We start from the raw sequence: 27,605 nt of genomic DNA on the forward strand, positions 1-27,605 counted from the left end.
TTTTTATCAAAAAGTTATTTACCAGGGTGTCTTTGAACTAATGATTGGTACTGAGTTAAAGAATGCACACACATAAAAGATTGCAGCCTTTTCAATACTCATTCAGTGTTAAACCTTTTTTTGATTGGGCATTGGTTTTTTCAATCTTGCTATGAATATGTTGATGTGTGAATTCATAACTGCTTTGAGAGAATGGAAAATTCAAAAATTTTAAACCTCAATCCTAAGCGAAGAATAAGTAATGAAAACTGGATAGAAAAAAATTGTTGATTTAAAATTGAAAATGATTTCACACTTACACAGCTCTGGAATGTGCGATGCAAGCGTTACTTTCGTAGATAAAAAAAAACATTTTTTTTTGCTCACATTACTTTTTGAGTTATTTGTGGATATGTACTGTGGTTGTGTGAGTTTAATAAGTCAAACACCAATTCTAAGAAAAAAATTGATTTCTGAACAGAAAGTTGTATCAAATCCTAAATAATATGAATCTAGCTTTTAAAACACAATAATTTTCATTCGATATTTCACCACTTTTATATAGCTTATCCTATGGACGTTTGTGTTTAACAAACTAGGAGAGCTTCGCAGTGGTTAACGTTTCAGTCATCAACAGGGGGAAATGTCTGATGCTTCTCAGAAAGTGTGACGGAAGAAGACTGACTTATTAATTCAATTCAACTTTCGCTAACCTCAATATTTTTCTGAGGTAGGACAAGAGATCTGGTGATCTCTGGATTTGAGAAGTGGTTATAAATAAGTGGTTTTTAAAGTAGTAATTTTTTATTTAAAGCATGAAATCTTTTTGATTATATATTTTTCGTTTCAAAAAAACTTTCTTTAATTAAGAGACCAAAAATTACCGCTTAATATCTAGATTTTTACTCTTAGATCATTGCGTAATCGTTATTTTTTATTTATTGCTCAATAAAAAATAATCGTTAATTTTTGGTTTTAACATTTCGGTCAAACTTCACCGTTATTTTGTGATTTTTCGATCAAAATTAATGGCTACTTTCGATTTTTATTTTTGTGATAAAATTTAATCGCCTACATTTTCATGACCAATTAAAATCTCTTATATGTAAATTAAATCTGAAAATAACGTTTATAATATGATCGAAAAAATAAAAATCGTAAAAATAAGTCGAAAATTTATAAAAAAAAATAAATATATAAAAACGACTATTAAATTTGATTGGAAAAATATAAAATCAATTTTAACGGTTCAAATATGATTTCTATTATAGAGATCATAACCGTTATGATCATTGGTTTGATTTAATCGCTCTTATGTGCGTTTTTTTTTTTTTTTTTTTTCGACACTGAAACTTGTAAAAAAAATAAAAATTAGAAATGTTTTATATTTTTCATTTGCAAAATAATTACCTATGAAAAGTCAAAAATCTTGAAAATGGCAGCCAGCATGATAGATATGTATGTATGTATGTATGTACCTACATATAAATACATATTTCTGCGAATTCCTTTGCCAATACAAAGTAAAATTGAATATCAATCAGAAATCATTTGCCAACAATGTGCAAAAAAAACATGATTTTTTTTTTTAGCTGATAGATAAAATATACATTTTTACTTGAACTTAGCGAACAAGTTCGCTATAAACAGGCAAGCAAGCAAACAAAAAGTTAGCTTCATTTCAACGCAAATACAGGGTAAATGATTGAACCAAACAGTGCAAGTAAACAACTTTCGTTGTTGTTGTTGTTGTGGTTGCTACTTAATTAAAGCGTCTTTTTCGTAATTTTATTAGATTTTCATTTTTTTCGTTTTTATTTCATGCACGGCGTTGAGCTTACGCACACTAACGTACATACATACACTGGCGGCAGAAGTAATACACCCGTCTTACTTTGAGGAGTTTCGGCTATATTTCTGTGGCTTATTTTATGTTTAAGATTTTTTTTTTTTTAGAAAAACCTGGGTAGTTATACAACAAACACCATATAAATTTGCTTTTCAAACATATAAAAATTCAATTACAAAAATTATAAAAATTCGACATATTTTCATCGAATGTTCAAACTTTTTATTCGGAATTTTTAGAAAAATTTTTGGTATGCAGTTTCACAGCTCATTCAATTTTACCGCCCAAATCTGTGTTTTCTTGATAAATGTTTTGTAAAGAAATTTTATCAAGATTTTTATCAAGTAAAATCTCCCTTCGCATTCTGTATCAATATTTATAAAACAAAAAGCTCTACGATTTCCACATGAGTGGAACTAATTTCCACATGAGTGGAACTGATTTCATTGCCATTTATGAAAAATACGAATTTAAAAGCAAAAAAGATTTTGACTGCCGTAGCCGAGTAGGTAAAGATGTCGACTATAATTCCATGTGTCGCAGGTTCAAATACACACATGAAATTTCAATTTGTCAATAGCATTTTCAATCTTGATAATTTATCAAGAAAAGAGCTTTTATGATAATAAAAAATTTACAAATTATAGATTTTCAATTTATCAAATGCACGGAATCGCGCTGTTAGTATAATGAAGCGCAACTTTCAAGTGGCTAGAAAATACCGTTGATTTTAAAAATTTTTTTTTGTTGACGATGCTAGGCATGCTCTTGCATATAAAAAAATTTTCGAGCACACTTTGTATAGGGGGAAAAAAAATGCGTGACATCGTCAACAAAAAAAAATTCAACGGTATTTTGAAGCCAACTGAAACTTGCACTTTATTATGTTAAAATTGACTGGGCTAAAAAACTGCATACGATATATTTTTTTTTTTTTTTTAATTTTGAATAAAATGTTTGAAAATGTGGTGAAAATTTATCGAGTTTTTATTATTTTTGTACACAGTTTGAGAAGTGGACTTATATGGTGTTTGTTGTATAACTACCTAGGCTTTTATAAAAAAAAAAAATATTAAACATAAAATAAACTAAAGAAATATAGCCAAAACTGTTCAAAGAAAGACGAGTCTATTATTTCTGCAGCCATTGTACACACATACATATATGTACATATATGTAGCATACGGACTAAAATGCACGTAAACAGTAAACAGAGTTGAACGTCATCGCTTACACGGGCAAAACCCAAAAACAAACTCAAGCAAATATAAATACATATATAGGTACATATATGTAAATACATAAGTGCATATGCATGCAGTATATATGTATGTATGTATGTATGTATGTATATTAAAATTCACCATCACACCTATTAAAGTATCTTGAATTTTTATTTTTGCTCGCTGACCAACGCAGCGCAGCCCAGCTCAACTCATACAAGCTGAGCTCAGTGCAGCTCAACAGCAAAAGCAGCAGCAGCAGCAGCAGCAGCAGCTGCAATAACAACTTTGTTAAGTTATGCGAATTAATTTTATATGTAGAAAAAATATGTACAGAAAACAACAATAAAAAACATATACATATGTATGCAGTCGTACTTGTGGATGGTTGCTATCTGTGCTTAATGCTACATATGAACTAAGTAGTATATGTATTAAAAAATACAAATTAAAAAAGGCAAACAACAAAAATGCAAAAAAAAAGAAACAACAACACGCGCAATAATTCTGGTCATAAAAAACAATGAACGTCGAGTTAACATGTGTGCGTGCTGTAGATACACGGCAGCGGCAGCTACATACATACATAGGTATGACGGTAAATATCATTTGTTTGTATGTACATAATACATGTAGACATGCCAATATACAAGATAATACATATACATACATATGTACATAGCTGCGAAGAGATAGTGAGTAGTCACCGTCTCGGATTTCACAAGTTGATTTCTTTCAATTAATAATTGCGGCTAACTATTAATTACTGGTGTATGGTTAAATAGTTGTTGTTGTTGTTGTTGTTTTTGGTGCTATTATTGCATGTTGCATTTATTTTTTTAATTTCAATTTCATTGTTTAGGACAGCTGCAAAAACAGTTTTCTGTTTTATTAAAAAAAAAACATCTATCTATATCTCCCACCTCCATAGATTTTCAAGAAAAAATCAAAAATTAATTGATTTAAAATAAAATTATTATTAGAAAATCCAACAGTAGGTGAGCGTTCGTTTTACATATCGTCGTTTAAAATACAAAACCGCGTATCAACAATCATGCAAAACCGCATATTTATGTAAGAGTTAAATAAAATTTTTTTAAGTTATAAGTTTTGCCAAAATATTCCAAAAATATTAGAACTTCGCTAATAATTTTCATTTATATATGTACATATAATTTTTATAATTTTTTTTAATAGGTCAAAGAGCTGATTAATCTCAATATTTTTTCTAGCAATTTCATTGCGGGAATTACAGCAATTTATTTTTTTGGAAATTGTTTCTTGCATTTTTAGTATGTTCACTTCGAATTCATTAACTCTAACATATTTTTACTAGTCATTGTTACTTTTACTTTCCCCAAAACCGTTGATCCAACAAAAAATTCATTTTAATAGGCGCTCAGCAAAATTCTGTATTTTTGTTCATGTGTTTTCATCTAGAACCAAACTTTTGAAATTACATACATAAATAAGTTCTTTTGCAAAAGTCCACAGAAATGCTTTCGAGTTATACGTTTCATTTCATTGACAACTTAAAGCGAAATATAATGCAAATATTTTATCAATATAAATATTTCGATATCTTTCTACCAAACACTAATATTTAAATTTGAACAACTTTTATGCCGAAATATTGAAAAAAGATTTTTCCTTTCCAAAAAGTTACCAAATATTTTTATGTAGACGCAGGCATTAAATTAAGAACAAGTGAACATAAACTTTATTTTGTTATTTTTTTTTTCATTTTATTTTATTTAACTCTTACACCATTTTAATTTCATTTTGTTAACGTCTTTGCAAAACAGCCTATCTAACGGCATTCAAAATTTTACAGGCAAGCAAAAGAACTTATTTTCTCTGCGATCGTTGACTTGATAGTCCGTATTTCATTCACATACGTATGTATGTATCTCGTCGATGTTTTTTGCAAAACCGCACATCGACCGCCTAAATCGAAGCCTAAATCAAAGCAATGCCTTCAAAGAAAAACAGTTCTTTCGATCTCCTGTAAAATTTGAGTGCCATAAGATAGGCGGTTTTGCAATCGGACGATGGACGGTTTTGCAAAAGCATCGACGATCTATAATTTTACAAATTTCAGTTTTGCCACTATGCCGATTTAAGCGGTCATCCAACTGGACAATGGGCGATTTTGAAACGGTATCGAGGATTTTATATTTTGTTTTAGTTTAATTTTTTACTTACCTCTAATGTAATTATTATTTTTTTTTAATTCTGTCAACTTTATGTTCTTCTTATATACTTAGTGTTCTTTTATAAAAACAAAAATCGTGGTACAAAGCTCGACAAATTTAAATATTTTATTAATTTTTTTTTATTTTTTATTTTGTTTTATTGTATTTTTAACCGACCTCACAAAAAGGAGCAGGTTATTACTTCGTCGAAATATTTAATTTATTTTTTTATTTTTTTTACGTATGTTACCGAATAACTTTGGACCACGGTAACCGATTTCTATAATTCTTTTTTGTTAAAGAAAAGGCGTTACCTCACAGGTGGTCCCATAGTAATTTGGGTCAAATACGATCACCGGATCATGAAGAAATCAACGATAATCTTAAATTTTTATATGGGAATTGAAATCGGGTTTGTTTTTTGCTTCAAAATTACTTGTTATTTTTTATTTGATATATTTATCTCTACCTTTTACTTATATTTTTAATTTTATTATAGTGCCAATTTTATATTTATTTCTTTTTATTTTATGTTATTTTAATTTAATTTATTTTGTTTTATTTCAATATATTTTATTTTTCCTTTTATTTAATTTTATTATTTGAAATTTTTAACTTTACGTATTTCAATTATTTGTTTTATTATATTTTTCATTTAATTTTTATTTTTCTTTTACTTAATTTCACTTTCCATTTCATTTCTTTTGTATTTTGTTTTTCGTTACAAATTATTTGCTTTTTATTTTCAATTATTCATTTGATTGTATTTTCCATTTTATTTTATTTTCTTATTTAAGTTTTTTTGCTTTACTGATTTTATTATATTTTTCATTTTATTTATTTTTTTTTATTCATTTTAATTTTTTTTATTTAATTTAATCCTACTTTGCATTTTATTTTAGTTTCTTATTTTAAATTTTTACTGTATATTTTACATTTTATTTTATTTTGTAATTTATTTACCCTTAATTTTCTACCTTTTTTCAATTTAATAGCCTTTTTGCAGTCAAAACAATAAAATGACAAAAAAGCGCTCACATTTTTTCTACTCCTTGCCAAATAATTTCATTCAATTAATTTACGAAACTTCGCATATAGAATGTGTGCTGCCCCAATTTTTGCACATCTCCAAATTAATGCACATCGTAGCGCTGCATTAGTCACCCCGTTATTATCGCTTTTATTCTTATTCAAACATTTATACATACTTAGAAATATTTATATTTTTTTTTTACTATACTCTTTTTGGTTTCAAAATTTCTTGCATTGCATGAATCACCTACCAAATAATCGCAGGAATCTGCACAAATTGCCGTAAGATTACTCCGGATTGATACACTCTACACGTTCCACACACACACACACAACTTTTGGTGCTGTTTTTGGGTTAGAGTTATATTTTTAGTAAAACGAGAATTTCGTTTTTTTTAGTTTTTTGGTTTTTAGTTGTTTTTTTTTTCAATTACTCGCAGAGATCGTAAACAACGCACACAAACACTCTGATTCACACACAGAAGTAAAAGCAAAAATGTGCGAATTAGTTTCTATTTGCGACGAGCGCACTTAGATTTTCGCCTTGAAATTTTCGCTTTCAAGTGTAAGTAGTACACTAATAAGTAGATACCGTGTACGCGTTTATATGTATGTACGTTTGTATTGGAATGTGCCAGCTGTCCACTGAAATCGCAAATAATTTTGCTGCAGCCTTTTACTTCTCGATATTCTCTTCTTCTGCCGCTTGACAGCTATTAAATTTTTAATTTTATTTAATTGGTTTGTTTATTTTATTCAATTAAGGTCTATTTTTTTTTTGCCTTTCTTTTCTACAAACTTAATTTTATTGCACACACAATTTTCGCGAAATCGTGAAATTGTGCCGCTTTTGCAATAAATTCGTTTGAGTATGTTCGCGTTCTTTCGTTTTGCGCTGTGTGGCGTTTATTGTTGGTTGGCTGTTGCGAATTTGAAATTATTTTATTTCTTTTTTTTTTTTTTTTGATTCCTCAATATTTCATCATCAAATGTGTGCTGGCTTCGCTTCGTTTTTGGGTGGCTATTAAATTAGCAAAATTTTTCTTCTTTTTTATCGTACTCGTGCACCTTCTGTACCGTTTGCCTGGTTACTAACCACTGGCTAACTGGCTATATAATAGCTGTATGTTTTTTTTTTTTAGTTTTGTTATCTTTTTTCTAAAGTAAACTTTTCGTTTTCTTCGTAATGAATAATTTCTTTCACTACCTTATTTAGTTTGCACGTACTACGCCCCGTATGTTTTTCTTTCGCGTCTATTTGCACGCGCCCACTTTGGGTACACCTTTGAATTTTTTTCTAATTGTAATTTGTTCGCAAAGTTTTCCTTTGCTTTTTCACTTTTCCCCAATAGCTTTTCAAGTCGTCGATATAATGAAGGTGGTGGAGAAACAACACACTTGACTGCGTTGGCGACGAAAATGACGAAGACGACGATGGCGACCACAAATACTACGGCTACGACTACGACAACCGAGCAAACGTTGCGATTTGATGTTATTTGTTAAATGATAATGATGACGTGCGTGCGTTGCAGCACCGCCGAGAACCTATTTATTAGCTTATGCGAAATACGCAGTTGGACCGTCAGGCAAAAAAAGACACACTAGTTATAATGCTGACGTTAACGTTTTGTGGCAACTTGGCACTTAGTGTACGACCGCGTCTACGGGAGCAGTCAATGTCTTACGCCGAGCGAGTTCGAAATCGTACTGCTAATAATGTTGCACTGTTGGGGAATGTACACCTATTGCTAGGCTACACTACCAACGAAATGAGTGAATGCGCGCGTGAGCAAGTGAGCGCGCGAATAAGCTTGAGTTGAAGCTCAAAGTAGCGGGAGAGAGGGTACATTGGTTGAGTGAGCGCTTGTTATTAAGTCTACGACTAGTTTTCGATTAAAGCGGAGATTTGCATGCATTACAACACCAGCGTAGAGAAGTTAGACTACCTCACCTCCATATAGGATACACTAGCAAACACACATTTGACTCATTGAATTGTAATAAAGATGAGTTTTTTACTCAATGCTTGAGTGCGTGCTCATTGTACTTTTTGTGTAACTCATACGCTCTGGTGCTCAAGCACTCATACGCCACGCTGCTCCACTAAGCGCACTTACCCACTCACACACTTAAGTGCGACGCTCTCGTTTATCACTCTCAACAGCCTTAACAGTCGTTAAATCGCCCACTCGTCAACGCCAGAGCTTTTGAGCGCATTCAAGTTCTTTCGATTTTCGCAATGAATAAGCGAGTGAGCGTAATAATCGAACTAAATATTAGGTAGGGCGCTGGCATGCGAGCTGTTGAATATTCATATGTACATGGAAGCGGGTTGGTGATAGGGGGGAGGGGTTCAAATGCAGGCGGCGATGACTACGAAAGGCGCTCGCTGACGTCACACTAAAAAGGTGGCAAGCAAACGGGAGTAGAGTGGTGGTGGTGGTAAAGATGGTGGTGCTGCTGCTGGGAGCAGTTGTTGTGAGGCAAGTAATACAGAAAATGTGGAGACGCTACAATGATGTGCATGTGAGTGTGTGTGCGTGAGTTTCTATGCTTTGCGTGCACGGCGTGTTTTACTAGACACCGCCATATGTGTAAATATATTAACGCTCTAATTGTATACACATACATATGTAGGTACTAGGGATGTTAGTCCCGGGTTCCCGGGATCCCGGTCCTTTTAAGTCCCAAAAATCCCGGGATTATTTGCGCAGAATCCCGGGACTTTCGGGATTTATAATTTCCACTGGTGGCAATAATAGAAACGCCTTATGTTGACCAGTTTTGGCTATACATATTTCCTTTTGTATAAATAAAATAAATAGAGTAAAATTTCGTTCTTAATTTTTTTCTCTGACGTCAGAATTTTTTAAAAGAACCTTGAAATTTGAAAGATATGAGTAATTCAAAAAATGAGTTAAAAAATTCGGTGCAATGTATGTATGTACTTAAAAACCAAGTGTGGGTATCAAATTAAAGAGATTCTGTAAAGTTAAAACAGATTACATTTTTTTGGTGCGTAAGGGACGAGTGAGTAGGTATTAAAAATGCCCTTTTATAATTTTATCCGTGAATACCCTTGAAATTTTACATTTCTTATTTAAAAAAAATATATACATATATGTTAAGGACTAACTTTATTAGATTAAAATATTCGTCCTTGTGAACCCAAAAAATTCTACAGAATTTGAAAGAAAAAATTTGTTTGTTATCCATATTTTTGTTTTACATTGCACTGAATTTTTTACAAAAAGTTTTGAAACTAATCATGTCTTTAAAATTATAGTCTTTTTAAATATCATGACGTCAGAGAAATGCCCATTTATATGCATTTAATTATATGTAATAAGAAGTAGATTTTTATAAAAAAATTTAAATAATGAACAAACAAAAGGAATATAGATAAAACTGGTCGAAATAAGGCGCATTTTTATTTCTGCCACTAGTATTATCAACTTTTTTCAACCAGAAAATAAATTTGTTGACTTAATTTTTTTTACGTTATTTTATCATATATGTACATACATGCTAAAGTATTATTAAATGCATATAGATTTAATTACTGTCTTTCGTTATGTTACTTATGAAATAATTTTCACTTTAAATATACAAATACGTTCCAAGCGCATTTACTTATTATTTATTATATGATAGGAGAACTTCTCAAATCATATTGAGGCAATTTTTTCGATTTAAGTACATAGTTGAAAAATAATAAATATTTAAATCCCGGGATCCCGGGATAGTACCAACGACATCCCGATAATCTCTACTTCCCCCGTCTGAATTCCCGTCGTGGAAAAATCTCCCGTTACGAAATGCTATCAGCAATTCCGACGTATTCGTAGTTAGTGCTGCCTTTGGTTTTTGTTTGTTTTAATTTTTGGTTTAATAATTCTAAATCAAAATAAAATAACTCGAAATCAGTGATACCCCAATCTCACGAATTTCGAATTTGCGGGAGTATTTCGAAATCACGACGGGATTCATGATAGTAATTTAGACGTGACAACGTCGGGATCTCCGACGGAATTGATGATAGGCCAGTTAAAGTGGCGTTTTTATTTTTTCTCTCTGCTGTCAGGATTTATTTTAAAGGACTTTGTAATTTCAAAGATATGATGTATTCCAAAAATTATTTAAAAAATTCTATGCAATGTAGAATAAAAATGCAACAGGAAATTTCTTTAGAATTCAAAAAAAAAAAAATTTTTGGATTTACAGGACGAATAGGTAATTTTTTAAGCTGATAAAGTTAGAAGGCCGAAATTCGAGGATGTTATCGAGTTTATATAAGTACTCAAAATATATGTTTTTCAAAAACAAATACTGCGATATTTCAAAGATAAAATATTAAAATGACATTTTCAATATGTACCAGTCCTTCTGCAGCAAAAACTTGAATCTGTGTAAATTCGGGTTTCCCCTTCAATTTTATACCCATACTTCTTCTCTAAGCATATTTCTTTGAATTTTTAAATCATTTTTGAATTACTGACGTCAGCGTGAAAAACTAAAAACTCAATTTTACTATATTTGGCCAATGGTTTCGCGAATATATTGATATTTGGTTCAAAAATCACAGCTAGACATTTCTAAAAAACATGAATTATTAAATAAAAAAAGAAATATAGCCAATATTGGTCAAGAAAATGAGATTCTATTATTGGCATCAGTGCAAATTAGCAAGAATCCCGAGATTTTTGGGACTTTAAAAAGGCCGGGATCCTATCACATTCCTAGCACCTACACTACTTATTTTTGCATCTGTATATGTATGCAACTAACAGCGTTTGTTGCTGCGCTGGCGCCTCTTCTAGATTGTTCTCGAGTCGAGACCATTAACGACACCGACGACCACAGCGGCGGCGACGACGGCGATAACAACAACAACGCCGCCGTCATTTACCCTGCGGGAAATGCATCTAACTATATGTTAACTTGAAGTTGACTAAAGGTCACTGTTATCCGTATATTTTCTCTGAAATAGTAAGGGTAGTCAAGAAAAATATATTTTTTTTTACCTTTCTATTTATTTTCTTGATTTTACTACATTTCACATTTGTTTACATATTCTGCTGTGAGTGGTCCCATATTCGAACTGCGTCGTACATAACTTCAAAATGATAATATAAAATTTATTGACAAAAAAAAAAATTAAAAAAAGGGAAAACAATCTCCCGATTACGTCTGTATTACTTATTAACTAGTGTCAAGTTATCTCTTTGTAGCTAATTACAAGTTACATCTAATGTATAAAAATCTCGTGTCACCGTGTTTGTGGTCAAACACCTCCTAAACGGCTCGACCGATTTTTATAAAAATTTTTTCGCATATATGGTAGGTATGAAAATCGGATGTAAAGTATATTTCATACCGCTAGGTCCAGGGGGCGTGGCACCTCCCATACAACCCAAATTTTTCACACTGCATATCTCTGAAAGTGTTCACGGTAAAGTACTCGGACATGGTATGAAGATATATGAAAACAGTCGCATACACATGGAGAAAAATTAGGGTTATTGGAAAAGGGGGCGTGGAACCTCCCATACAAAACGTAGTTTCCATACTGCATATCTCTGGAAGTGTTCATGGTAGAGTACTGCAACTTGGTATAGATATTTCATAATCACAAGGTCATGAAGAAAAATTGGTATGGGCTATTGGCAAAAGGGGTGTGGCGCCTCCCATACATTTTCATACTGCATACCGCACTGAAGCTATTACGTATCTTTGTATGCATATACACTTTTGCTGGGTTATTTAAGACGGCAATGGAAATATGCCTTCTGACTACCACCAAACCGTAATATTAGAAGACAAATGCGTCACTAAAAATCATGAACGTGAACTCTTGGTAAAAATGTTGGACCAAAATGTTTCAATACAAAAAATAATTCCCGCGAAAAAAACTAACAAGTTATTAATAATTATTTTCTGCAGGGTATCGCCAACACCACCTAACATCAGAAGCACTACCACCTATATACCACCACTATAATCTCGTACAACAGCGTCGATGCGGCATTTGCGGATGTTTAGTGTTTTTTTTTTAATTTTATTTATTCGTTGTTTATCGCGCCTTTGCTGTATGTTTTTTTCTTTTTCAGGCTTGATTTGTTTTTGTGCGTTTTTCGGTTTTTTTTCATTTTCTGGTACATTTCGGCAGCATTCCACATTTTGACATTTCGTGACTCTTTCTTACACTTGTTCTGCTGTACGTCTGTATGTACATATGTAGACATATTTTGCACTTTCGCGTCGGCATGTCAGCGCTCGTTAGCATGCCTTTGTTTCATTGTTATTGTGCTTTTTTAAGCGGCACGATTTTACATATAAATTATTATACATTTATGAGTTGATTATATTTTTAGCGTTTACAGTTGATGCGAGTACCCACAGATAGCATACCTGTTGATGACTCTGATATTGGTGAGGATGCTGCTGCTGCTGCTGCTGCTGCTGTCGGTGTAGCTTTTGGTGCTGGAATCTTGCGTTCAGATTTTTTATTTCTTTTTTTTGGGAATATACTTACTATTAAAAAAGGTTAATAAACAATTGCGTTTTATTATTGGAAGTTTCCTGAAGAGAAGCAGGGGTTTAATATCGAAAAACGTATGATATTCAAGAATTCTTCACCATCTATACGAGAAAATATGTTTTCCATATAAGTGTCTAGGTACAATAAAAAATTGTCAGCATCTGGATATCAAGTCGAAAACGCCCCGGCAGAACTTCAGCTTTGGCGAAGAACGTTCGTGATCGAATACGGAAATTGCAGGAATGAAACTGACCGGAGACCTTCCTTAGAAAGAGCCGTAACCCTGTCAGCAACATAATCGAACAATAAACTCGAAAAAAAATCCATTTAAAAAAATGGATTTATGGGCTCACAGAACCGCAAAAGAAAATACGGCCAGAAGAAGTGCTTTGCTTCTACGGCGGCACTCTAATTGTTTTCCCATGAGAACTTGTCATCCGTGTATTATCAACAAAAAATTGAATTAAACCAAAATTAAATACATAATTGCATACATACATACATATACAGTTAGCATCAGAAAAATGAATACCTTGACGTTGTGACAATTTCATCTATTTGTATTTTCCATAACGAATTTATCTTATTTTTTTTATAAAAAAAAAAAAAAAAATAGTTCAATCATTATTTTATTTCATATAAAACTGTAGAAAATTCAAGAAATAACAAAAAATTTTCAACTTTTCCTTTCGATTTTTTAGAAGCCATTAAATTTACGTACAATAAGGTGAAAATTTCAAGTCTCTAAAAATTCCCGTTGATTTTTGAGAAATTTTGTTTTCGTCAGGGTGCTGCGCCTTTTCTTCCATATAACGCATGAACAAAATCTATTTTTATATGGAAGAAAATGTACAACACCCTTGACAAAAGAAATACTCAAATTTCAACCGAAATTTTTAGAGACTTGAAATTCGCACTTTATTATTCGAAAATATTTCTCAGAAATCGAATTGAAAAGTTTAAGTTTTATGAAATTTTTTTGTTATTTCTTGAATTTTCCCCCGTGATCTACATGAAAAAATAATTAATTTTGCTTGGTTTTGCTGTTGAATGAATTATATTTGTATAAAAAAATAAGACAAATTTGGTATGGAAAATATAAGTAAATAAAATTCACAAAACGTCATATTTTTGACGCTAACTGTATATGTACATATATTACTGGCTAAAGCGGCTCAGAAATATACCTTATACCAAACGTGCATATATCCAAGTTGTTTTTTTTTTTTGTTCATTTCCTTTCAGATACTCCTATCAGATTAAAATTTGTCAATTGCCGCTTTGGCGTAAATTTCAATATAAAAAAAGAAAATAGAGGTACAATTCTCGCATACGAAGCGATAACTTTTTCTAAAGTTTGCCGCCTCACTTTCTAGAACAATCACACATATGTGTATGTACAAATGTAAATGAGTGTTAAAAAATGTATTCAAATATACAGCACTAACTTCGTCATCACTGTAAATATCCACTACCAGTTGGGTGGACGGACCGGACCTTTATACTCAGCATGCCTGCATTGCAAAAATTCAACAAATCGAGCAATAAAATTATTATTCGAAAAGTAAATTAAATCAAATCGAAACAAAACGAAACGAAACCAAATCCAATTGAATTACAACGAAATGTTAATTAAATCATTTGACATTGACAGATTTGTATGAATTTTTCATGACAACTTCATCACAACAACGGCCCATCGTTTCAAGTACTCGTAACTGTGTATGTTGTGTGCGCGCAGAAAGAAAAATCAGCAACACTACCTGCCTGTACGCCTGCTCTGATTGTTTGCATTTATCGGATAATTTAATGCATTTATGCGAATGCAAAGCGACAACAAATGACCGCTTGAGAAGCAAGTGTAAAGTGTTGCGGAAAATTTTAGTATGTAAACATATGCAAATATGTATTAAAAAATTACAAATGCTCAATACTACCAAAAAAAAAAAAAAAACACAAAAAAAACTCGTACCCGCGCACCACGCAAATTTATTGCACAGGAATATCCGCTACAAAGTTGCGCGCAAACAGTTCAATGTCTTCAGTTTTCGAATTTTGTTACTTCAATGACTTACTCATCTCAGTCGAAAACGCATTTTTGTCAAAGTTAAATTATTATTTTATTTTTTTATTTTTTTTTACCCACCTTTAGTGCCCTTTCCTAACATTTAAGGCATTTCAAATGTCAATGTACCGCAATTATAAAGCTTTACAAACTGCTTTATTGAACAAAAAAAAAAACACATCGCTGTAAATGTGCGTGCACGTGGGCGTATGAGTGACTAAAACGCCAGCAGGGGCAGCGGCAGTGGCACGACAGCCGACAACCGACAGCCGTCAGTCAGACCAGTCACCCCGTCAACCGGCCAGCAAGGGGTTAAACACAGTTGGGGCGAATATTTATTATTAACCGCATCGCATGCGCCAAACTGGCGACTTTAAATGTTTGCTGCTGTTGCTGCTGCACCTCCTCCTTCTTATTCAGCTGTAGCAATCTGCCAGAGCAGAATTGAGACGAGCTAGTGTTAAAATTACTAACTAAAATACCAAAGGCGGCGATATGTTGTGCACAGTGTAGCGTACGTGGTTAAAAATGTAAAAAAGCTAGAACTATAAATAAATGGTATTTTTTTTTTTTTAATTTAGAATGCTCTGCGTCACGATACTCTTAAAACGAGATTTCCTTATGGTTTAAAAAATTTTGCATTTTATTATGTGGAGCGAGACTAATTTTGCTTTTTGACTAAGAATTTGTAAAAAATGACATGAACTATACTTTTTTTTAAAAACCTTTTCAGGATGTTTCCTGTATTTTCCATTGGGTTTAACGTTTTTTTTTTTTGAAGAGTTTTTCAGGTATATACTCTGTAACTTTCGGTATTTTTCAGATTTTGTTTTTGCTATTTTTCGGTTGCTCGGCAAATTTTTCGAAAATTTCGAGCTTTTTTGAGACTTTCTGGAAAATTTCGAATCTTTCAAGACTTATGTGAAATCATAGGGATTTTTCGGCTTCTTTAGGATCTATTCGAAAGTGGAGATTTTTTTGGCTTTTCCGTTTTTTTTTTGGAATGAACAGGATTTTTTGAGTGTTTCGCGGATCTATTCGAGATTTCTGCGAAACTTTTCGGGATTTTTCGGAATTTTTTAAATCGATTTTTCGGAATACTTTCTGGATTAGCGACACCTTTCAAGATTTTTTGGCACTTTCCTGGACCTTTTCGTGTCCCTTGGGATTTTGTGGAATTGTTTTTGAATTTCTCAGGCCTTTCAGTGATGTTGTGGAACTTTTGGGAATTTCAGACATTGATTTAGGTCTTACTGTGATTTTTCCAGACATTTTTGGTGTTCTGTGCAACTTTCTTTACACTAGCCGTCCTTAAAAGCAACTCTGCAAAACTCAGTATTAAATTTGCGAGAATGGAGAGGTGTAAAAAAAATTGTCGTTGTTAATGTTGTTGTTGTAACAGCGTAGAAATTTCTCAACGAGTATTGGGGAACACAGAGTAGAAAGCGCCTCTTTAACTCATTTGTGGGGCGTAAATTCAACGCCAGAATCCCAATTTCTGCTCACCGTCAAAAAAAAAATGAAAAAGAAAACTGAAATTATGTTTTACATTATTTCTATCGACAACTTTTATGGAACTGCTCTGCTGTATTTACATACATCAGATAACATCGGCTAACTGCTTTTGCATGTTTTACCGACATAATCTGGAAAATTAATTTTTAGTTACAGTTACGCTGCAGCAGTGGCGCTGGATATGGTTACAAATAAAAAATGATAGCTCAAACATACTAACTACATATACATATGTAGAAGAAGCGAAACATAAAAAAAAAACATTTGATTCGACAACAACAGGTTCGACACGTTCTTGAGAGTGTGCTACACATCCATTGACAAACAGTCGACTATTTGCAAAATCCATCCAAATGCAAACGTTTATGATGGAACTCAATGCTCACGAGCAAAAAGTACAAACACAAAAACAAAAAAAAAAATTACAACTACAGCAAAATAACTGACTAATATTAGTTGACTATTCTTCAGCAATTTGGAAGATTATAAATTTAATTATTGCACATTTATTGTTAAAACAAATTGCTACTTTAACGATTATTATTAAGTTAATAATATTAACATATATTTTTAGATCGCAAATTTGCTGCACCACGTTCTCAGACAGTAGTCAATTAGTTTGTCAATGATTTAGACAGTCAGTCAGTCATTTAGCCGGGAAGCTGTTTGTATCTACATAGGTTGTTATCTGTCTAATCGGTTCATATGTATGAGCGAGTGAGGAACAATGAGCATCTAGGAAGCCTTGAGTGTTAATTTTGTTGCTAGTACAATACATCTGACTTTTTGATTATTTATGCATGAAATCATGTGCACATCCATTCACACAATTTTTAATGTTTTTTTTTTTTATTTAAATTCTAATTTTTTTCCATTCAATGCACTTTTTCCAATTCACTCATTCATTAGCGACATTTTCACAACAATATGTTTCGAGTTTGCTGTGCGTCTCCTTGTTGCTTCGCCTATTCGCTAAATGAAGTGCGCTTTGCTTTGCTCAGTAATTGCTCGACTCTTCCTTTTGTACATATGTACATATGTATCTATTTCGGGTAAGCTTTTATCGACATAATACTTTTATAGAATGTTTTGAAAGTTCTTTAGTTATGAGTAAATGGTATCAGCTAAGCAAATGGGTCGCTGCCCAGACGGTACCCAACAACTAAAAATATTTTCCAACCGTAAGTGTTGCAGCTGAGTTGATTGAAGACATTTTTTTTCATTGCCTCCAAGAGCCTTTAATTGACTAGAAACAACTTCCAAATTTGTTTGAACGGATTTCTGGTATTTATAAAACCGACTGCCTTTCAAAATCATCTATAAACTCCGGCTAAGCTATGCAGTGTCCGTTAGTGTAGACGATTTGATGCTGATATTAGAAGTAGCACGGTTTTTGTGAACTCCATAAGAGAGGGAGGGAGGGAGGGAGTTTTTTTATTCACTAGGAAATTCAAGATTTCCGCTTAGTGTAAAAACGTCAGTGTAAAAACGGCCCTTAAAGTACCTAGATAAAAAATGGGAGGGTCATAGAATTTCACCGCTTCGAAGAGATATTTTCTTTAATAATCACTGATATGTTGGTTTTCAAGTGTTTTCTACTTGGCTACAGTGACTTTTTGAATAGAAGTTTTTATTTTGGCAAAAAAAAAAACGTTTTGATTTTTGAACATACATATAACATATTTGTCTTGGTGGAAGAATAGCATTGTTTTTATCCCTCGCCAAATGCGGTCGTGTTTGCTTCACATCAACGTATAATCTGCCCACCAATTCAGAATAATATTTGCCATTGGCTGGACTATGCGGAGTGGGAACCAACGTAACCTAACCAAATCTACATACCAGGTCCACCGTTCACCCGCAGAAATCCACTGCCTTGACTATTTCCTAGTGTGTCTGATGGATCGTGATGGATCCACGGGGACCCTTAGCGATTACGAAGGGGCGCAAACATTTGTCCGGTTTGAGGTAGAACAGCGCTAAACACTCCCTTGAAGTGGTCAGAGCATTACGCCAAGCGCTCACTGCATTCGATAGGCCAATCTTTCTTGGTTTCAGTGATGATTTTTAAAGACACATTTTTATTTTGTAAGAAAACTTTTTATTGCTTTGCAAAGGCAAACATTCTACTGATAACATACACCAACAACACAATACCTAATAAGAATAATAATAAACAATACACAAATACAAACAGAAAACAACAATTAGCGCAGCAACTTTAAATGACAGCAAGTAATAATAGAAACAATAACCAAAAAGTACTTATTAACATATGTAGTACGAGTAGACAAAGTATGCAATGCATTTTGCATCAGTTAGGTGAGCGGGCAATTATGTAGGTTTGCCAGGCGGGCGCCGACGGGTGTTTCGTGCAGCCTGTAGGCTACTGATACGAGCACGCAAATGAACAAACGATCGACAAGCGTCAATGTACATATGTATATATGTACATATATACATTAGATCGTATCACCCTACAAGCAAACAAAAAAACCCAGGATTTGCAAGGAAAAAAATTTAGGTTTTTTGGTCGTACCGGTGACACCTACATACATTCGGCAAACATTTTTTGTATACAAATTTATACTGGAATAATCGATCTACTTGTTGTTGGAAACATTTGAATGATTTTGATGGGATTTAATTTGCTGACATTAGTGTGGAACGTTAGGGCGATAAGAACTAAGATCTGCTGGGTAATTACCAAAACGGAGTTTTTGAGGTCAATGCAATGTGGAACACAAATAATTGTATTCTTGAGACAAGAATATTGGTATATCTTACTTTAAGATCCAACTGCAAATGCCAAAGATATGATGACAATTATGAAAAGCCAACCCTGTGTTGGCAAAATAATTTTCAATTTTTTTTTTTCGAAATTTCCTTGCAAAAATACTTTAGCATCAGGTGTGTACGTCGAGCTTTTTGTGTTGGTACATTCTAATGTACATACAAATTCATGTATGAATGAGCAGTAGATTTCATCAAAGAACAAAACATCAAAAGCTTCGCAGACGTCAGCAGCTGTTGTTATATGGACAGACATCCGTAAATATATACAACTGGGCCAAAGGCAATATTATGTGCGTTTTTGTACTGGTTGTTGATTTTGTTGCATTTGTTTCACTTGTTGTAATATGTTTACATTATTTTTGTGTGCTTCTTTTCATGCACAGAATCGACTATCGTTTTTTTTTTTTTTAATGATACACAATGCACTTTTCTATTTTGTTTTCTACTTTTACAATATTTTGCGTTAAAACTTTCAACAAGGTGTGCATATCTTAACAACCAGACTGATAACCGCAATGCAATGACTTCGAAAAAAAAAAGGAAAAATGCATAGCTGTGCGTGCAGACAGTAGCTGGTGTAAAGATATCAGCTTAATAATAGATATTTAAATACAATGATGTAGACGAAAATTATAGAAAAAATGAATAGCACACTACACTTACGAGATAAAGTAATTTACTATGAAAACAATGTATTAAATAAAAAAGTACATATCAAAAGAAAAAACCGCTACACGCTATAGTGATGCATATATGATTTCACCACATCAAGCTCTAACCACCAACAACAATAATAATAATAATAATAATAATAATAATAATAATATTTTGGCGCTTGCACACTTACTAAATGTTTGCTGCTAGAAAAACACTTTTGCTACCCAGGCTCTACGGTGTTGTATTACGCACCTGCAATGACTCAGCCACAGCGGCCACCAGTATAGATCTGAAACAGTGTTAAGCCTTATCGCAAGGGTTGGTTCTTATTGGGCAGTGACCGATCAAGGCACCTGTTAACATAACGCGAAGCCGCTGAGCTACATATGTAACTCAGATGCTCCTTTGACCGCTGAAGATCCTTTATAGACCAGAAGGATCTTGAAACTTTTCTTGCCAAAGGTTTCCAACAGCGCTCGCTTGGCTAACTGAAGGTTATAAAGAGCCGCATTTTCCCAAGAGCAGTCAAGGTAACTCTACACCATCACTGTCAGGTAAACGAGCCTCGAGTGCCTTGAAGAGTAAGTAATTTTTAAAAGGCTGGCGATTGTCTGTAGGCGATGTTCTTTAAAGTGCAATGGGGTAAGTGTAATCGTTCTTTAGGATATGCACCTACTCAATACTGACTTTAACGTCCCCGTTCGCATGTTCTGGGTAGCTTTTCAAAACTTCTATAGATCCGGAGAAGGAAACAGAAAGTTCTACAAACTTACGCTAAACAGTTTTATTTTTTGTTTTTAATTTAACTTTTTCGACTTTTTGAAAACAAAAAAAAATGTTTTTTTTTGGCGTAATCTTGCAGAACTTTCATTTTTCTTCTCAGGAACTCTAGAGCTATTGAAAAGCTACTAAGAACAGCTTTTTTTTTGCCTTTTTGCGCCATACCGTATGCCAACTTCACAGACATATCAGCAACTATGTAGAGGCGTCATCAATTGTTCACTACTTAATCGAATTGTGTCACTCAGCCAGTGAGATAGTGAATCAATGCAGTAGAGTGTTTTGATGAGAAGCCGTGTTAGTCAGTCGATCTGTCGACACTCATGATGTAGGTATGTACATATTTAAGTATGTATGTATGTATGTGTGTATGTAGATACTCGTCCATATTTGCCATCTACTTAATGCCTTATATCGCTTGGTTTTGACTGTGGAGTAATGAAGAATTCGAGCTCAACACTCGGCGGTTTGTTGACTTAAAAATGACGCTTAAAAAACACAAAAAATTAAAAAAAAAAAACAATGTTATATTGCTTCATTGAAAAAAAAATATATAAAATTGTAATGCAGCTCCTAAAACATTGCTTGCTTACATATGTGTATTTAAAATATTTTTAAGCAACAACAACAACAGCAGTGCATCAATGAAACAACTGTTGCTTGCACATGCAATGGAAAAAGTGAAGTGAGAGAAAAAAAAACATGAAATAATTGCAACAATGTACAACGCAAGAAAACATACATATATATGTACATATAGTACAAAAAAATACATATGTAGTTGTTTACACACATTTGTAGATGAAATCGTACATTGCTGTTAATCTTGCTGTTTATTTATCTGTTTTCTTACTACATTTTTATTTCGTATTAATTTCTCACTCCAAACTTATTTTGTTGCTTCTTTTGAAATTTTTTCACCTACGTCTTAGTTTGGCGCTCTGTTAATCGCACAACAAAGGCAATGTAAAGCAACTTTTTATAAGCTTGCATATTTACTAAATACTATGTACCTATGTATATGTATGTATATGTATGCACATATGTATGTATGTATGTCTAATTTTGTTTTGTTTTCTTTGATATCAATTTCTTTATGCACTTGCATTTATTGTCGGTCTCAACCTGTTCGCTATCGCTCGCTGAACATTTCGTAAAGTTTTCACGGTGCTTCTTAATCTCTCTCATCGATGAGCTTTCATGTAATTTTTTCTTTCTTCTACTTATCGCTTAGTAAATTTTATTGCTTTTCAGTTTCGAAACAATTTATAAGCTGTTAAATGGACATACATATGTACGCACCATGTAAGTGCATAGGCTACAAAGAGCAGTGCATTCTTGAGTGTCTCAGAAAGAAAAAAAAGCGCAATTAAATCGTTACTTCAAATGTGTGAAATGGTATTAAATTGCAACACTTCTTTATAATGCCTCGACGATAAAGTAAATGAAGGACTTTTGAATAAAATAGCCCTATGGAAAGTGAAAGTAAAACCAAGCGAAAGCAAGCAAGCGAAAGTTCTAGAAAAGTTATATGACAATGGCTGATAGGTTGACATTTCCTAAAACAATAAGCGGTTGCTCGTCTTTTCAGAGATTATAAGGGCCAATTTCACAGGGCATAGCTAACTCAGAATCGGCAGTTAACTAAAGTTAGCTAAAGATTTTCAGTTAACTGCCAATGTGACTGTGAATTTGGCCGTACATAAAACAAATTTTTGAATTTTGAAGTCAAAAAGGCAATGCAAATGTGGTTGCACCGCGTTTTCCAATAGTTATACAATGTTGAACATAGTTTTATCATAGACAAAAATTTTGTAACATATTGAACGTTTCGAGAATTTATATTGACATACTTTTGGAACTTCGTTGAAATTTTCGTGTTTTTGGATTTTTCAGGATTTTTCGAAGCTTTTTTCTCAAACCGTTATATACTCTCAAAACCTTATGAAATTTTCTCATGAATAGAAATGCTCTCTAATTTTTTCGATAATTCAGTATTTTTTTCAGGACTTAATCGTGAACTACTTTTCGGGGTGCTTCGGTTTTTAGTAATTCCTTTTTGGAGTTTGATTTTTCTTCGATACTTACTCGTTACCTCTTCGTGACTCTTGACGAACTTTTTGGTTTTTTTTTCGAACTTTGAAACCATATTGGACCTTCGGAGGGTCCTTTCATTCTTTTCACATTTCGAAAGTTTTTCGGAACTTTCCTCTGACTTTCATTTTGGGACTTTATTTGGCACTCCTTGGGGAATTTTCGAACTTTAAAATTAGCTTAAAATCTTTCGGAGTTTTCTTAAATTTTTGAAATTTCTTCGAGAATTTGTTGTGACTTTAATTTTGGGCCTCTGCCGGTTTTTTTTTTTATTTCCTCGGACCTGTCTAAATTTTTCGGTATTTTGGGAATTTGAAATTCCTTTAAAATCTTTCGGAGTTTTTCCTCTAGAATTATAGGTCAGCCAAAAGCCCCCAAAAATCCAAAAAAGTGCAATGGGAGCCCCAATAAAAATCATTAGTATTAAAAATGGTTAAATAAACAATTGGATATTATTATTGCAAGTCTCCGGAAGAGAACCAAAGCTATTCGATCGATAAAATATTGATTTTCAAGAATTATATACCATTTCTACGAAAAGTTGTTCTTTCCCATGCATTAAACTTCCCACTTAACTCTTTTCGGACCACCCTAATGTACATGTATAATTACACCTGAGCTCTCTAACATCGGATATTCTACCCGGGTTAACCTGTATCTCAAGTATAATAATGTGATCTTAGAAAGCGAGCATTAAGAGCAGTTAGAGCTTAGCACCATGGCACAGGATGTGCTCTGTTCAAAGGCTGGTAAATAGGAGCATTCTCGGTTGTAAGTTTGTAGGTAACTTTGTTTTTTGAGTAAATTTTTTTTTTAATTGTTTTATAACAGTTTATTCATAAACCCATTCAATACACTACATATTGTGAAATTCAAATCAAAAGAACCGTAATAAATTAAAAGTAATCTTCTTGCGGAAATAACGCAAAAATTCTAGGAATCGCGCACACCACACTCTTATCAACACTACAAATGTTGTTGCAAAAATATTAAAAAGAAAACGCAAATACGCTTCTGATAAAAACATCGAAAAAGAAACAAGCAACAGAAGTGAAAAGAGTAGATAAAAAACTGCATCGGAGATAGATTTGTTGGGTGCGATAGGCCTTCGGAGAAAAAATATATACCTATATATAAAGATACGAATAAAAAGCTACAAACAGATAGCAAATAGCCTTCAAATTGGCAAAACAAAAGCAAAAGATTATCAGAACTGAAATGAAAGTAAAAAGTCATACATACATACATATGTATGTAAGTGTACTGTCTTCGCAAATGTGTATATGCATATGTATTGATACTGATAAGGCACCACAATAACGTGATAAGGCATACATATCCACACTTGTGGTTTTGCTTTCAATTCATTTACACGTCAACTATTCAAAGCAGTGGAAACACATCTGGCTACAAACTATAATGTATGTATGTATTACAATCGATTGCCGCGAGAAGAACTTTTAGTAATTTTCTAATTACATTTTGATGTACTCGTCGCTTCGTTTGGGTTGCAAATTAACGAACTTATCTACTACAAAACGTGATTTTCTAGTAAGAAAATACATAAGTTCATACCTACATATATCTACATATTAAAAGAAAAAAACTCAAATGACATTGAATACATCACGCTATGTTACTTAAATACTGTTAGTAGTGTTGTTCCGATACCGCCATGTACTCGATGCCTGTATTCTTTAAAAATATCGAAGAAAAGTATCGATGCTACCAATACATATATCGTAGAGAAGTACTCGATACTTACTCGAATCGAACTTTTTATAACATACTGTAAAACAAATATAAAACCAAGGCTATGAACTTGGTATTTGTAAAATTTTTGGAACTTACCAAAAGAGTGGTCGCAAGCTTGTTCGAATCTTTCTTGCAAAATCCGAAAGTTTGACTATTCTCATTTCCAATCGTCGATTTCACAAGTGAATATTCCCTTTTGCAAATGACTATTCTCATTTACAAATGATCATCTCTATTTTAATTTTGATTATTATTCTTATACTTGCGGGAAGGATTCGAGTACAAAAAGTACTCAGCACTTGAAGAAAGTATCGAGTATTTACTCGTAGTTACTCGCATCGTAACAACATTAACTGTTAGAGAAAGAGCGAATTTGTTTGAGAACTTTTTAGCAGCACGTCTTCTTTTCTCTACGATATATGAGACTGTATTAATCTCTCGAATTATATGTATATGCATATGGCGAATTAATTAATTAATATCCTTACTTGTGTTTTTTTTTTTACAAAACCGTCAATCAATCTTGAATTCAATTACATAACAATTCCGAACACGATTATTGGTTGCGAGTTTATTTATACAAAATTACGCGATAATCTAATCATGAAAATGAAAATAAAGCGGTTTCGAATAAGAGATATATCTTATAGTTTTTTGATAAAGGGTATCAGTTTAAAACAAAAAAAAAAGTCTTGCTCAATTTTTCACTGTGAAAATTCGTTTCGAAACTTTTCGTGATTTTGCCGTGGAGCTTCGAGACTTTTCGGCTTCTCTCAGGACCTTTCAGATTTTGTTTTGTGATCTTTCGGTATTCCTCGGAATCTTTCGAGCTTCTCCGTTTATTGGAAAAAGGAGGAAGTTATCAATTCGTCGGAATATTTTTTTGTATGTATGTAACTGCATAACTTTGGACTGCGTCAACCGATGAGATCTTTCGACCGTGTCTCATTACATTTCGGCTCTTGGTTGTTTAAGAGATAAATATGTATATAGATCCCTTAGAATGAGCTTGCTTGTAGTAAGCGGCATGCCTAAATACGCCCAGAGCTGCCTTCCCTTGCCTGGTAAGATCCGGTGCCACGGCACCCATATCATGTGATGAGCAGAGTAGTTCGGTTTTGTAACTCATCTCGATTAATTTTGTCGATTGAAGTAGTAGATTTGATGTGTAATTTAGCCGCTATCTCGATTGAGAATTTAGTCGATTTCTTACAGAAACGCACTACAGATTGCTTAGCCATCTCGTTTATAGATCTGCGGCAGTCCACTACGGTTTATGAATTGCAGGTGACCGAGTCAACCGCTGTCAATACCGCATGACTATCTGAGTAGATGAAGATGTAGGTACTTATGACTTCTCTTTTACGTAAGTATTCGACCGCCTCCTGCATCACAGCAACTTCAGCTTGAAAGACGCTGTAGTCCAGTCCCAGCTGACCTGAGAAGACCCACGTAGGAGGGGGTCAAGTTGTGAATCATCTGATCAAAATTATCTATCTCGAATAGGAATTCTATACTTCTTTGTGAAGTTTAGACTTTGTACAAAATTGCTACGTTCGATCGCTCACTTACAGTTTTAAAGGGCTACGCCTAGATATTTTCAGGATGTCGATAGCTTCAGCGTCGGGTTGCTTTGGGCTGGGAGCTGCAGTGAGGGGATTTAGTACTTCCTGGCAAAAAGTGCCAGGTCAGTTTTATCTGGGTTAACAAGCAGTTAAGGCCATGCGATTTTTTAAGTTTACAATTCAATTAAATGGCAAAAAAAATATTTCCTGTCACAGACCGATAAGGATCGCGGCTATTGATACGATAGATTGCTTTTGTTCAATTCCATTACTGAGAGACAATTTGAAAATTCCCCGTAAAGAGGTTAATGGTAAATTTGCAACATTGCGGAGTTGTGAATCTTTTTTTATTGACAGTTTCCTACTTAAGAGCTACTAAAATTTAGTTTCGCTGACGCGTCAGCTAGATTTTAGTGTTTTTGTGAATGAAATGAATGCCCACCGTTGGCAGAACTCCATAAGCAAGTGCCCTGCGCTGGGCATGCCTGATATAAAGCAAGATAAAAGGAAAAAATATTCACATATTTGGAAGGTTTCCTGCGTTTTGGAAATATCTATAATGAATGTGGCTTGCTCCGAAGGAAGGGTGAGATACTTCACTACCTGTTACTGCCACGCTTCAAACATATACACAAGAACTATGTATAATGCAATGCATGCATGTAATACTATATACATATGAATGTATGCAAGTGCATACATATGTTTGCCAACATTACCACAGCAAATTCCAACATGTGAACACCATGAACAATGGCGAATTGTAAAAGCGCAAGCGCAAGCGCGCAAGCTATTATTATGAATGCACAAATGTATGTATGTAAGGCGATATGTACATATGCATGAATGTATGTAAGTTGGTAGTTACACGTGTAAAAGCCAATGAACGCCTGACATGCTGACATACTGGCTGATGTTGCCAACAATGGCAACAACAACCAAAAATAACCGACAACAATAGCCAACTTAGCAGCCAGCAACAGTTGTCAAAGCCAAAGACTGGAGTAACTACAGCTGCTTGCAACAAAGCGAAAAAAGGCGCATTAACACCCGTGAACAATCAACGACCGACTGTAGAACAAGACAAAGGCAATGTTAGCAGCAGTGGCAACAGCAACGACGTCAGCACTTGTAATAGAGCAGCAGCAGCAGCTAGAGTAACATACAGTGATGCCAGATTGTGAGTTAAAGGGGAACAAAAATACATTTTTATGTTCATTTTTATGTAGATCTTTCAAACACAAAAGGGATTGTCATTTAACACAATTATCGCTGCAAATTAGGCCAGAATTCAATTAAGCATAAACGGTACCCTTACATCATTAATTGTCCTGTAGATATGATGCGGAGTAAATCTACTATGAATCTAGATCAATTGAATGAAATGGTTCTCACATTAGCCCATTCAAATGCTGAATCAAAAAGATTTATTTTTATTTTTATTTGTAACTGATGTTAAATGTTAAAGCAGGACAAACTATCTAACGAAATGTTAAATATGTAGTATATGGGTCACCCCATGTCAAATCGACAAATGATTGGAATCGACCAATTTT

The 27,605-nt window shown here is 33.4% G+C and overlaps 1 protein-coding gene and 1 long non-coding RNA gene across 4 annotated transcripts in view; one reads left to right on the forward strand and one right to left on the reverse strand.

Moving 5' to 3' along the window:
• Positions 1–27,605, reverse strand: part of LOC108359782 (protein FAM46C) — a 125,854-nt gene that overhangs the window by 12,159 nt on the left and 86,090 nt on the right. For 2 of the 3 annotated variants that reach the window (XM_017611817.1, XM_017611804.1), the window contains exon 1: positions 6,530–8,022. The exons of the other annotated variant lie outside the window; for it this stretch is intronic. The gene's annotated coding sequence lies outside the window, so the exon portion shown is untranslated. Of the gene's footprint in view, positions 1–6,529; positions 8,023–27,605 lie in introns of those variants that run through there. 3 annotated transcript variants of the gene reach the window in all.
• LOC108359852 (uncharacterized) lies at positions 6,816–21,185 on the forward strand. The gene is made up of 2 exons (XR_001847007.1): positions 6,816–6,887; positions 20,968–21,185. It is a non-coding gene; the product is annotated as an uncharacterized LOC108359852 (long non-coding RNA).

Source organism: Rhagoletis zephyria, unplaced genomic scaffold (genome assembly GCF_001687245.7).
Source record: "Rhagoletis zephyria isolate East Lansing unplaced genomic scaffold, Rhagoletis_zephyria_1.1 Rzeph_scaffold_00013, whole genome shotgun sequence".
Taxonomy (NCBI): domain Eukaryota; kingdom Metazoa; phylum Arthropoda; class Insecta; order Diptera; family Tephritidae; genus Rhagoletis; species Rhagoletis zephyria.